This window comes from Charadrius vociferus, unplaced genomic scaffold (assembly GCF_000708025.1).
Source record: "Charadrius vociferus isolate BGI_N301 unplaced genomic scaffold, ASM70802v2 scaffold237, whole genome shotgun sequence".
Taxonomy (NCBI): Eukaryota; Metazoa; Chordata; class Aves; order Charadriiformes; family Charadriidae; genus Charadrius; species Charadrius vociferus.
Window position 1 is genome coordinate 52,841 of NW_009649171.1, and position 13,072 is coordinate 65,912.

General features: G+C 43.0%; 1 pseudogene; it reads right to left on the minus strand.

The window, feature by feature from the left end:
- The window catches only part of LOC104289560, a 26,502-nt pseudogene extending 14,071 nt beyond the window's left edge, over positions 1–12,431 (minus strand).
- Positions 12,432–13,072: the final 641 nt, after the last annotated feature.

The window sequence follows — 13,072 nt, forward strand, 5'->3', positions numbered from 1 at the left end:
CCCACCGCTGGCCAAGTCTGAGCCAATCAGCAACAGTGGTAGCGCCTCTGTGATAACATATTTAAGAAGGGGGAAAAACTGCTGTGCAACAGCAGCCAGAAGAGAGGAATTGAGAATATGTGAGAGAAACAACTCTGCAGACACCAAGTTCAGTGAAGAAAGAGGGGGAGGAGGTGCTCCAGGCACCAGAGCAGAGATTCCCCTGGAGCCCATGGTGAAGACCATGGTGAGGCAGGCTGTCCCCCTGCAGCCCATGGAGGTCCACAGTGGAGCAGATATCCACCTGCAGCCTGTGGAAGATCCCACACCAGAGCAGATGAATGCGCCTGAAGGAGGCTGTGACCCTGCAGAGAGCCCACAGTGGAGCAGTCTCTTGGCAGGACCTGTGACCACATGGAGGGAGAAGCCCATACTCAAGCAGGTTTGCTGGCAGGACCTGTGGCCCCTTGGGGGACCCATTCTTGAAGGACTGCACCCCATGGAAAGGACTCACACTGGAGCAGTTCATGAAGAACTGCAGCCCATGGGAAGGACCCATGTTGGAGAAGTTTGTGGAGGACTGTCTCCCATGGGTGGGACTCCACGCTGGAGCAGGGGAAGAGTGTGAGAGACAACATGTCATGAACTGTCCACAACCCCCATTCCCTGTCCCACTGCGCTGCTCAGGGGAGGAGGTAGAGAAAATCAGGAGTGAAGTTGACCCCAGGAAGAAGGGAGGGGTGGGGGGAAGGTGTTATAAGATTTGATTTTATTTCTCATTATCCTACTCTGATTTTGATTGGCAATAAATGAAATTAATTTCCCCAAGTCTGTTTTGCCTGTGTCAGTAATTGGTGAGTGATCTCCCTGTCCTTATCTCGACCCATGAGCCTTTCATCGTATTTTCTCTCCCCTGTCCAGCTGAGGAGGGGGAATGATAGAGCAGCTTTGGTGGGCACCTGGCATCCAGCCAAGGTCAGCCCACCACAGTGGAAATAAAAATAAGAGATAGGAACTTGGGATCATAAGCACTAGTTATGTTGATGTGAAAACAAAGGCAACCAGGATTGAAAATGTTCGAGAATGCCCCCACTTCTTTATCTGATAGCTTCTTAGTGCCCAGCAGTCCTTTAAATGAGAGGACACGAGCTTGTGTGAAGCACAAGATTTACAGGAAGTCTGCAGGATGTTAAATAAACTGCAAGACCAGCAAATTATTTCAGTACATAAAGGCACCTCCAAGGGACCAGCAAGAGCTGCAGAAGAGCCAATGTGGACAAGTGTTCTGACAAATCCATACCCAGAGGCATGTAGCATGTGTGCTATGAACAAGCTTTTGTTTTTACCTAATTACACATTAGTTAGCCATGAAAACAACAGCAAGAAAAGCACACAAGGAAGTCTGCACAGAAATCTTGTGGGAGGAAGCAAAAACTCACTTTGGTTTCAGGTGTTGCATATATTCCCCTCAGCGTCTCAGAGCTTGCATGTGTTGTTGAGGTCAAACTAGGAGCAAAAGAAGATAGTGTCAAAACCCTCGGCATAAGTATAAGCCTAACAGGGTGATTTTTCACCACCACAGCAAATAGTCTACTCCCATGTCTAAGCTAAGCATTTGCCCAGATATAGCATCAAGCACTAATGATATGGGAAACAACATCCAGTTAGGCATTGCAACATAGCAAATAGCTTAGCAAGATACTGAAATCCTGCCACAAGCAAGAATCATATAGATAAGAGGCTCCTGAATGATGACACTAGGGCAGCTCTACCTTAGAAGTGGCAGACAAGCAGAGCCATCTGGAGCCATAGAGATAACTGGAACAGCTACCCAAGGCCTTGTTGTCTGTGAGGAGTAACCATCTGATTAGAACTGGTCTCGCGGCTTGGAGCTCAGTCAAGTCAGCATTCTGAGCCAAAGGCGAAAAGTACACAGTGAAGAAGACTATGAGCCTTCCTCCAGAAGACCCTGTCCCATGACCACCAGATGGCAATGCGCATGCGGCAAAAGGAGGAGACTTATGATAATGAGTTCCCGGAAATAATTATCATAGTTGTGCCTATTCCCAGCCTACACTAATGAATATGTATGCTTTTGTATCATAAATGAACGCTTGCTTCACGATACGGTGTGCAAGTTTGGAGGAGCAATCCCCCTTGCACCCAGTGCTGCAATAAATATACCTCCATGAGTTGTAGAGTTTGTTTCCGCACATCACTAAGCATGTGAAAAGTTTGTTCTGCACAAGTATAAACCAGCCTGACAGACAGCCACTGGCCAACTCAGGCTGAATCATGAGCTTAAAAGTAGGTCACTCCTGAAAGGTGGTGGATTCATCACCATCAGACACCAGCAAAGCAGCTAAGCATTCCAATTTGCTCCAATTTCCCTGCTGTGCACAAGCAATGCTTTTATATTAACTTCACAGCCATTGCTTTGGCTCAGCATTTACAAAATGCTTCTGTAAAGGCTTTGCCAGTGAAGTAACTGGTAACTGGCAGCAGTCAGTTTTCAAAAGTAAATTACCAACCACTATTGTTGGTATTCCAGTTGCTGGAAATCACTTTTTTGCATGACTGTAGCTGTCTGGAGGGAATCCTTTCTAGTTTCTTCTGATTTGAAACATTTCTTGCCCAGCCTCCTCCTTTCAGGATGCGTAATGCAAACTACCCATTACCCACAGAAAGACGTATGTTAATGCTTTGGTGTACATACTGAGCCCTAGTAAGCAAAACTTCAAAACATTCCCTTTGAAAGCCCTCTTATCTCCCCAGCTACATGGTGCACTTCCCCTGCAGGCTACATGAAGGTTGTCTGCATTCCCCAAACACCTTTCCAATGCACTGGAAATACTGTTCTAATGTGAACTAGATGCATGATACTTATCCATATATTTGATATCAGAATTAAATGGAACAAATATGCATATTTGTTAGCAGAAGAGTAGCTGTCAGAAAGCTTTCCATTTTCACTTCAAAGTTGCAGCACATGAACTTTGAAGTGGACTGATTCAGAAGCAGAACCTGCTCAGAAACCTGCTGAAGTAAACCTCCCCGGAAGTAGCTGGACATCATCTGCTGATGGGAAGTAGAGAATAAATCTGCCAAAATAAATTTTGCTTTGTTAAACTGCCGTTATCTCAACCCACAAGTTTTTTCCCCATCTTATTTTCTCCTCCCCCCAGGAGAGGAGTGATAGAGCAGCTTGGTGAGCACCTGGCATCCAGCCAAGCCCAACCCACCACAACTGTGCATTCACACAAAGAGCACATACACAAATGGTTATTTTGTGTGTGCACAGTTCTCCCCAAACAGCTCCAAATATTTCTTTTGCACTCAGACTATACTGGCTTTATTGAAGAAATACAGCAATAATCATATTGATCAGACCTCTAGGATTTATAACCACCCACAGGGCAGTACAGAACAAAACAGCATAACAAAATGAGGACGTATCATTGAGGAAAGTGTCCTGTTCACGAATGAAGAAGGATCCTGAGCACACTGCTGTCAGAAATTTAAGTTTAATGAGCCAGAATCTGGATTGGGGGGGGGGGAAATCATCTGGAATAGGAATTAGAGGTCTTCAACTCAAGTACCATGATAAATCTTTATTTAAAGAGAAAAAAAAACAAAAAAAAACAAAAAACCCAACCTTTGATGACTGATTGCCATTTAAGTTAGCTTTCACTTGACTGCATTATATCTGAGAAAAGCAGTAAAATAAACTACTTCCCCCACCTCCCCCCCAGTACTACACCCAACTGGTGGAAAGTCGGCAGCACAAACCTATAAAAAGAAGTGGAAATTAAGGAATCGAACAAATACTCACCCATTATGAACGTATGCTCAGTAGGTTTTGCTGCTGTTAATTTTGATGGTGAACAAACAGAAGAGAAAGAAGAAACAGACCATTCCAAAACAGACTTTGTACACTGCAGAGTATCCCACCAACTTCTTGCACACCTCACCTGCCTGAATACCCTTGCACGTCTGCTTGTAAGAGGGGATCTAAAAAGCACATGTTACAAGCTATTACACAGGATACAGGGTTCCTCGTAACTAAGCATGTCTACATCTATGCACCATCGACTTTTCACTGGCTTCATTTAACACTGACACCTTTTGCTCTTGATATCCCTCAGCCTGGATTTAAGGACATTAAAAAAAAATGTAAAACAGAAGGGACTTGAGTTTTCCAGAGCCTCAACTCCTTCCAGATGCTTTGGGGTACAAGTCCACCCACCTTTCTTTCAGCTCTGTTGGCTTAAGCCATCTCTGCCCCTTATTGCTTCCCTCTCTGCCCTCTCCCTTCTTCCCATGCTTTACAGCAAAAGACTTTGATTGCTTCAGTAACCCAGCTTACATGGAGCCATACCAGCGGTTTTACCAGCTGAAGAGGCCATGAACTGGCTGCAGGGCAGGAAACTGGCTCATGCTGCCTTCGGTGAAAACATAGACCGAAGCACACCCAAGCTGCACAGGGGCAGCAAATCCCTTCCCCTCCATCACAGCCTCTGAACCAGTTGTGCCAGTTGCCCTGATTTTGTTTTAAATTGACAGAGAGGCAGGAAAATTCCACCTTTCTTTTGACTCAGTAAATATTTGCCTTTGAGGCCTTGCTCTTGCCAGGAGGGGAAAGCAAACAGCCACACATTTTGGCCTCAGTTTCACCAGGCAGACATGACGCCTAGCACTCAAAAAGCAGGTCTCTGTGACCAAGACCCAGTCCTGTGAGTGCCCTCCCTCTCCCCTCATAGCCAGGGAGCTGTTCAGTTGCACAGAAAGAGAGGCAATAATTAGAAAACCACTAGTTCCTTTCAAAGAAGGGCCTCTCCATCTACTCACAGCCCTCAGCCAAGGCTGGTGAGACCAGTAGAGCAACACATCAAATCCTCTGGAGCTGATCACTGCTACCTGCACAGGTGGCTGGAGGAGACAGAAGACAACACGTGCCAGGACACAACACAAATAACTAACTTGGGCAGATTAAATGGGAATCAGACATCAGAAAACATTCAGCCAGGCCAGATTTTGCTTAGGAAAAATAAACAAAGGTGGTGGGCAACACCATCCTTGAACATTTCCAAGAAAGAAGCAAAGATACAAGTCTCTCCTTCCTTCAGCAGGCAATATACAAAGCCAGGACAGGGAAAGAACAGACAGGACTCGAGAGCAAGCAATCAGGCAGTGTTCCCAGCTGGATAGAAAGCCATCCAAGATTCAGAAAACAAAACCTCCTGGCTTCCAGGCTCCAAAAACATGCTTTCCTCAGCAGGGTATGCAACTTCCCATCCCATGCCAGCAACTCAAACCAGTCGGGAGCTCAACAACCCTCCTAGCAGTTTCCCAAAAAGAGCAAATATTTTAGCAGCTCACAGCAACACTGAGTTAAAATGTTTGTTTGCTAAGGGTAGCAAACAGAGGAAAACCTAACTACGATATCAAGCTGATCCTAGGTGGGCTAGAACCAGCCCAGGAGACAAAAAAGCAGAAGGTTTCAATGCAACTGCATGGTGGTACAAAAATGGATTCAAGCTGGCTCACTCCAAGATGCTCTTTCAGAAGGAACTCAGGGATGAGTAGCCACTGCATAAGAAGCTGCACAGTAAACAAGTAGCTGTGACTTAACTCACATCCAAGAGTTTTTAGAGAGCTCCTGAGAAATTGTCTGGAGCATCAGCAATGCCTTTCCCAGGTCTTGAAAGGCAATGAAATGTCAGACTGAGAAAACATGCCAGCATTCAAAATGAGCAAATGGACTGACTGGAATAATTAAGAGATGCCACAGCAATGTCAGGGCAAGCCATGGGGCCACATCAATGCCAGAGAAGGCAACTGGGCTATCAATTAACACTTCCCAATTCTTTACTTATAATTACCATCAATCAGCAGATTAAAAAGATGCATTATATCGAATTAACAATATTTCTGAGAAAATTAGATATTTGTTTGATATAAATGATAATACTGACTAAGCAGACAGATTTCTGTAAGATCTGGACTTGGTACCAAGCAGCATTTTGCTGCATAAGAATTACAGAACAACACAAAAAAATACCATGGAACTTGATTAATCTACTAGATAATTAAAAACAGAGCATAAATGGGTATCTTCTTTAATTGCATAGTTTTCTACAGAGATCTTGATGGCATTTTTGACCCTATATGTTTTTTTCTCCCTTTAGTAGTAATTTCCTTACAGATCTGGATGAGAGAAAATGGATGGATTCACAAGAACAATAGCTCAGTTTGTGCCTACACAAACAACAGAGCACAGCTGTTACACAGAATTCACAACACTATGTAATAACAAGTGATGGCCACAGGAATAGTCCTATGGGACTGAACACCCTTTTTTGGAGACCAGCGATCCTGAAAGGAACAAAAAAAAGAATAAACCCAAACTATTGGGGACCCCAGCAGATAATAAACACAAGCACAATGCTGTGGACAAAAGGGCTGATGTAATGAAAAGGGCACGTTTTTGTAAGAGGATTATCTACTGCTGGGAACAATTTATGAAGGCTTATGTGACTTCTTAATCACGGAAAGTTAAAAAAGACTAAAATTATCATTTCTTTTTTAAATTCTGTATCTCTGAAATATGTTCAGCTGCCGAGCAGCCTGCCCAGCCCATATGATTTACTACACTTTCCATTTGCTGAGTAGTTTTGCCAGCTGTTAAAGTCACCAATTAGTTACTTTGCCAAGCTTGAAGGAGTGAAATATTTACCTTTAAAAGCAACATAAGCTAAATTCTTTGGCCTCTGAGTAGGGGACAAAGCATTCCTGAAAAAACCCCTGCCACAGAAACTCAGTATCCGCTCAGATAATGTAAATGCCTCAGTAGCTGCACAAGCAAAGATGTTATCGCAGCAAAATCTGTAATTTTTCTGAGTGCAGTGAAACCCTCTGAGATGATGGCAAGATCGACAAGAACAGGAACAGACTGCCCTGAATTTGCTTTCCCTTCACTGCAAGCTGCTCGTACCCAAAATAACTGCAGCGCAGAAGCGAGCTGATGCAGCCATACCGTGTCCAGGCTCCAGCCAGCTGGGGCTCGGCCACCTCCAAGCTTGGGTCTGTCTGCACCCAAACATGTGAATGCAGGAGTGTGGTAAACAGCATCAGAGGGGGAAATGGGAAGAAGTGTAGAAATGGGCCTGAAGAGCCAGAGAAGCCCAAGGGAGACTGCTTTCATCTGGATGTCCTCATCCAACAGAGGGAGAATGTGGCAGATGAAATTTGTTATGGAAACAGAGGAAGCATGAAAGAAAATCTGTGTAGGTGGGGAGACAGGGGGAAAAAAACAAACAGGTAAAGCCACCTGTCTTGAGCAGGTGAGAAACGGAATAGAAAAACAAAACCCAATCGGACCAAAACACACACCAGCTTGCATCTGTGGCTAAATTCCTATCAGAAATAGGCAATGGGCAGCTGCACTTAAAATCTCATTTTTGGTAGCAAATTTGGGTTTTAACATACTGTAATGCTGTTAAGGGCCACAATATAAACCTGGCTGAGGAAACAAGTCTGAAAGCATGCTCTGCCAGAACATGCAACCATCTAGAACTAAAATGCTGTGACACAACTGAACTGTTTTTTACTGGTGTTTGTTTTCCTGTAAACCTCTTTCTGATTTTTCTTTTATTATTTAAGTATGGCATGAATATCTTCAGGATGAAAACACTAGTTTTGAAACAGCTTTAACATAAAAAAAGATCAAAACACTATTTCGACAGACCAAAACAATTCTCTCCCTCTTCTTCCCTCAATTATCCTTTCAAAGTCTGTGAAATGCAAGGTTTTGCTTCAACAGAACATTTGTGGGTAAAGCTGTACCTGTTTTTCAAAAAAAACTCCAAAACCCAACACCTGGAATAACTGGGGAAAAAAATATACACAGATCAAGGCACAGAAGCACTTCAAGTTGGGTCCTGCTTTGCTTCATTTTGGAACAAAGTCAAGTCTCTAAACCATTTTGTGTAACTGCATATTGGTCTCTTCTGCCTTTCTGTCCCCATCACTGAGGCTCTCATGTCTTGACTGATGCTGTACCCCATCTTTTGCCTTGATACACAACCTTGCTCCTCTGAAATCTATTCTACATGCTACTATTCAAACTATTTTCCTGGTCAAAACCATGCACTCCCTCCCTACCCCTCCACTGCCTCTTGCTTCTTCCCCAGAGATCAAACACAAATGCCTTCATTTCTTTGCACGTTTTTTCAGAATTTAACCCTTTGCAGAATTTAACCCTTTGGGCCTCTCTCCCTTGGTGTCCCGTGGACACAGGAACAGCTCAGGAGATGGGGAAGAAGAGTGAAAAGAAGAGAGAAAAAACTCCCCCCCAAAGACACTGCCTTTTCTTTGTTCAATTCTTAAGGCTCACCACAAAATACAATGTCCTCAAAATGCTGCCATTTAGATTAGGAACAAAGGTTTTGAAACCATAACCAAACCAAATATTCCACAGGTATTGTATCCTCCCACTTACACACAGCTTCATCTACCTGCCAACTTTGGCAAGGATGCGGAAGTAGTGTTCCCTAGGACAGTGACTCATTTTTCCAGCCATGCTGGCTCTGGCCTGGCACCTGCAGTCTGGCACCTGGGGAACTGAAAAACTGTCCTAAACATGTTTTAATAGACAGAATGCATGATCATGGAGGTGGATAAATACTATAAAACAAATAAAAACATTGGTTTAAGTCTCTCTTTAAGGTGTCCATAGGAGATGTATATTTGCTGTTGCTTTCTCTCAAAATAATGCCAAAGGACCAAAGGCTACAGTGCTACAATAAATATTTTTAGAACTACTTCACACTTGGGAATTTATAGCCAATTAACAACAAAAAAATATCTCACTGACAAGGCTGTGACTCCTTTCATGTAATGTCAGCATGAGTATTTGATCTCTAAACTGGTAAAGCAGACACATGGTTCCCTGATAAGATTATGGCAGGACTGCAATAAAATTTTAAATGTTAATTTTTATTTTAATACAAAATTTTGAAAATTCTAATTAAAATTAATTAAAATTCTGTCCCCTCTCAAGAAAGAGAGAGTGAGGTCCTAGAAGCATCATGCAAAGTGTTTGCTTACAGCCTGGCTTCAGGAGCTAGGAGCACTCCATGGTCCAGCCAAAAGCGAAGGAATCAGTAAGTGCCCAGCACTTTCAAAACACAGTTCATCATTAAGAAGCTGAAACTGGTTAGTCTGGATAAATATTTTTGAAGGTGTACTCTACTACAACTGGGCTGAATTAGCTTCAGGAGTCTTTGAACTTTTAACAGCCCGGAACATAATTATTAAATTAGAGAACAGATAATAATAAGAAAGTCTAATTTCAGATGGTCCGTTTCTCATTCAAAGACATCAAATGCCCTAAATTAAGAGGGTAATCTTTGCACTTCATACTAAAAGCTACTTTGTGCCATTTCTTCCCACACTGAGCTTTTGAGACTATCAATGGGAAAAGAAATACTGAAAAGCATGTTGTTGAAGGCTTCTTGAATCTCTTTTCTGTTGGTGTCATGGTTTCAGCTGGGATGGAGTTAACTTTGTTGCTAGCAGCTGGTGTAGTGCTATGTTTTAGATTTGGGATAAGAAACAGTGATGATAGCACACTAATGTTTTTGGTTGTTGCTAGGCAATCAAGGCCTTTTCTGCTCCTCATATCACCCTGCAAATGAGCAGGCTGGGAGGGCACAAGAAATTGTGAGGGGATACAGCTGGGACAGCTGACCCCAACTGACCAAAGGGATATTCCATACCATGTGACATCATGCTCAATATATAAAGCTAGGGGAAGAAGAGGGGAGGGGAAATGTTTGTCCTCCCAAGTAACTGTTATGTGTGATGGAGCCCTGCTTTCCTGCAGATGGCTGAATGCCTGCCTGCCAGCCAATGGGAAGCAGCGAATGAATTCCCTGTTTTCCTTTGCTTCTGCATGCAGCCTTTGCTTTTGCTTTGTTAAACTGCTGTTATCTTGACCCACAAGTTTTTTCCCCATCTTATTTTCTCGAGTTTTCTCCCTTTTACTTTTCTGATTCTCTTCCCCATCACAACCAGGGGGAGTAAGTGAGCAGCTGCATGGTCCTAGTTGCCAGCTGGGGCTAAACCATGACTGTTGGATAACAACCGAATATTTTTTGTTAGGGATACAAGCTGTGTTAAAACCACATTACTTATGGAAAACAACTTTATGAAATTTGGATATGAGCACATAGTTTGTCTCCCACACACTTGAGTTTCATGGGTAATTCACTATTGCCAATCTAAGCATCTAGTAAGTCTAAGTAATACCTAGCAAGCAATTTCAGCATGTGCATGTTCAACAGTTTTTAAGTTGCAGCTCACAGACAAGCATCATGTCTGTATTGGGCACTTTTACATGGCCATTGGCAACTTCTGGTGACTAGGGGTAAGAAGGTGGCATTGGGATAACCCAAGCAAAGTGATGTTAAATGAAAGAAAATTAGACAGAATATACTAAGAGGGTATATTGGGCAGAAGGAAAGGTCACTGGCAGCAGAGCACAGAAACCCTCAACCTAGACCTGGCATAAGTCTGTCGGTTCGTCTGTGTTGTAGGCACAGGGTGCTGCAGAGGGAAGTGTTTCACAGACAACTGAAAGTCAAGCGCAGAAGGTAAGCAGAGCATCAACTCAACCAGCAACTGGTTAAACAAAGAAACAGCCTTAACTGTTGAAGGGGAAATTCAAATTGTAACTGCTCAGCAGCAGTAATTTGTGACCGAGGAATGATCTGGCATGGAGGGCAAGAAGGCCCAACTGCAAGAAGGGGTTAAACTGGCTGGAAGCAGAGGTGCCAGAGACAGAACAACTCCCTGCAAGGGAGTGAAGTTTCCCTTAGTGATGTGATAATAAACAGCCTCAGCATTGTCTTGCAGCCATGAATGAAAGCGCTCAGGGGCCACCTTTGGGCAGCAGAGCTGGGCTGGGGGATAGACCCAAGGCCAGCCAAGCTGAGATGCCCCATGCAACCACTCAGGGGATTGATGCTAGTACAAGTGTATATAAGGAATCTGCTTGCAACACATCTTTGCAGACTCCTTGTAGAACCGCTTATTGCAATAGGACCCTGCCCAATCCGCTGTTTATTAATTTATTATTTTTTATGCTTAAGCATAAACACGTGTTTAATTCGCCTTGAGGAGTACCATAAAAATTCCCCAACACTGTGCACTCACTGGCACTCCCTCTTGAGAGGATAACCCAAAACAACTAGATGCCCTCAGCTACGGAGGCCTTCTGAACCTCCAGGGCAAGCACGTTCACAACCTCGAAGCAGGCCTGATGCCAAGTTTGGTACAGAAACTAAGTTTCAGTCCCACATTATTTAATTTTTAAAAATTAAGCAATCCAGCCATTGTTCCCTCTACTTAAAAACAGACTTATTTTCTTGTAGTTTGTAGAGGGGGAGAGAGAGGATTTGTGCTACTGAGAGCAACTCGGGTTGCTTAAGAAACCAAACCGAAGACACGGTACAACAGATCTAGCGTGTGACCACAAGCAGGCCGGCAAGAATTTAGCTCAGGAAAGTTATATTAAAACTCAAAGAAATTTGAGTTTTAAAGTCTAGTTTTAGCCACAGCTCCTTTCATGCTTTTGAAGCTTTTTAATTAAAAAGACAATTAGAGATAAACAATATCTGCTGTTATAAGAGGCCATGTGAACACGATGACTCAACACACACTGAAGAAAACCCCTTGTAAAGGATCCTCAGCATTGTGCATTGCAGTAGTCTGTCATGTAACACCAAGAACATAGAATTAAAATTATAAACACAATACTTTAAGAGTTATTTTCTAATTTGCTGCTTCTGCATGTAGTTGCTAGAGACAAACTCAACATTAAACTGAACTGATTTGTTCTACTATAACGTGTCCCCTAACAGCCTCTAGTGACACTACCAGTGCAACAAACCTGGGATGGGATTATTGCAGTAGGTTTCTGCACAACAAAAGAAGAGGAAGTCTGCAAGTCCTGTGATCCTTGACTCTTCCTGTTGTGAAACACACTTGATGGATGAGTAATTGACAGGAAGAGGCTGAAAATGGAAAATCATCCTGTTTGGGTTTGGAAGTGGGTGGATAGAGGGAATCAACCACCTCTTCTGAGGGAGCACCCCTATACATGAAGACACGTGGAAGGAGCCCCATTTCCTTTCAGGGGCAGCAGTGGGTTCATCTCTCTTACTTACATGCGTTTTCATTTCAGTAGCTACTGTTGTTGACATCATGACACAACAGATGATAGTCACCAGGATGAAATAAAGCGCATACGTGAAGCCAGTGCTTGTTGACTGTTTTATCTTGGGGCAGCATTTGCAGCACAAGGAACAAGCAGCAGTACTGCAGCAGCAGGCCAACTGGAAAGCAAGACAAAAAACCAAGTCATTCCATCCATCATGGTTGCTAGGTTTCTATCACAAAAGTCAGACAGGGAAGACTTCCTGTAAAATTCCAGAATTTCTTAAGTCATCTCCTCCCAGATGAGCAGCATTTAAGTAGAAGCAGTCTTGTTTATAAAAAGACACTAGGTTTAAGCACACCAGTTTCTAGTTTTCCAACACATTAAGGATGAGGAGGAACCACTCCAGGTTTCTTAATCATGCTCTCTGCTATCTCTATGCTCCTGGCACATTTCACCCAGCAGAACAGGCATTGCAATGATCAAGCTCTATTTCCTGCAATACATTCTTATCCCCTCCATAGTGGAAAAACAAATCTGCACAAGTAGGGCACAGACTCCAAAACTGTTTCCTTTAATGTACAGACAAAACGATTTTGTTTTTAAGACAAGCTAGAGATGTTTTGGGTTTTTTTCACAATAAGCTGTACAGATCCATTTCAATTCACCAGAACCACATTGTCCTTTTTAAGGTGCCCTTTCTGGTGTACACACAGAAAAAAAACTTTTTTTTTTTTTTTTTTTCTACAGAACTTTTTACACTACTAAAGACTTTGAGCAAATTAAAGGGGGGCGGGAAAACTGTTTAAGCCACACTTCGGGACAGTTGTGTTGAAAGCTTTATAAACTGTCAATAACTAAAAAAAAATCCCA